Below are 1,027 nucleotides of genomic sequence, written 5' to 3' on the forward strand. Positions count from 1 at the left end.
GTAGAGGGTTGGAAACAATATGGATTAGTGTGAGCGCCAATTGGTGTTAATGTTCATCAAACCTAGTAATTTGTTTTGTTGACTATGTCTTGTAAAGTTTTGCAGCAACTTATGTCACCTTAGTGAGTTGGGTGAACTCAAGCACATGTATTAGGCCTGTGGGCCAGTTCATTCAATCCTGTTATTCAACTGAATGAAGAGAGGATGCTAGCACATTCAATTTAGGATTGTTTCATTGCAAACCATTTGTCAAACTAATAAAAAAGGACTCTCTTTTCAAGACACCTGTTGAAAGAGAATCCCAGTTAAACCTAGTGAGGGGGAGCACCCACAGTGGGGTTTGAACCAGAAACCCTGAGGTTATAGGGAGAGTGCACTACCTCCTGTGCCTTAGAGACAAATCTCTTGGAAGAGGCCAGTACATTTTCATCTATCAAGGAGTGGGCACACAAGTTGAATAAATCCAATGCTTACAGATTGAAGCCCACTTACAAAAGGACATGTGAAACTCTTGAAATATCCCATCACTGACACCACTGTAGAGATTGAGGGGAAACATCCATCATGGTCCAGTGGTCATGCAGTAACTGGGCAAGCTCCATCTCTCCTGTGGCATAAAGGCCCAGACCTCTTGGCAGAAGTCATAGTAGCACACGTTACACGTCTACTTCTATTTTCAAATATTAATATGGCCAAGCTTAACACCTTAACACCTGATATTTGGAGCCCAGACCACCACAAAAATTATAATTCCAATTATTTCATACAATATTATCATTTATCCAAATTAGAATACCTTTATTGATATCTCTATTTGTATCTTTTACACGTTTTAAGAAATTGTTGTATTTATTTATATGCGTAAAATAAGCGTGCGTAATTTCGAAATAATGTATGGGATAGAGCCGTGCACCGCTGACGCGGATGAGGGGAACTAGCCCGCACAGCGAGGCACAGCGAGAGGAGGAGTCTACCAGCTCTCCTTGAGCCCGATATACTCCTCCCTTCTCTCTGCAACAGCTCGTTC

Source organism: Salmo salar, chromosome 24 (assembly GCF_965601325.2).
Source record: "Salmo salar chromosome 24, fSalSal1, whole genome shotgun sequence".
In the NCBI taxonomy this organism is placed as follows: Eukaryota; Metazoa; Chordata; class Actinopteri; order Salmoniformes; family Salmonidae; genus Salmo; species Salmo salar.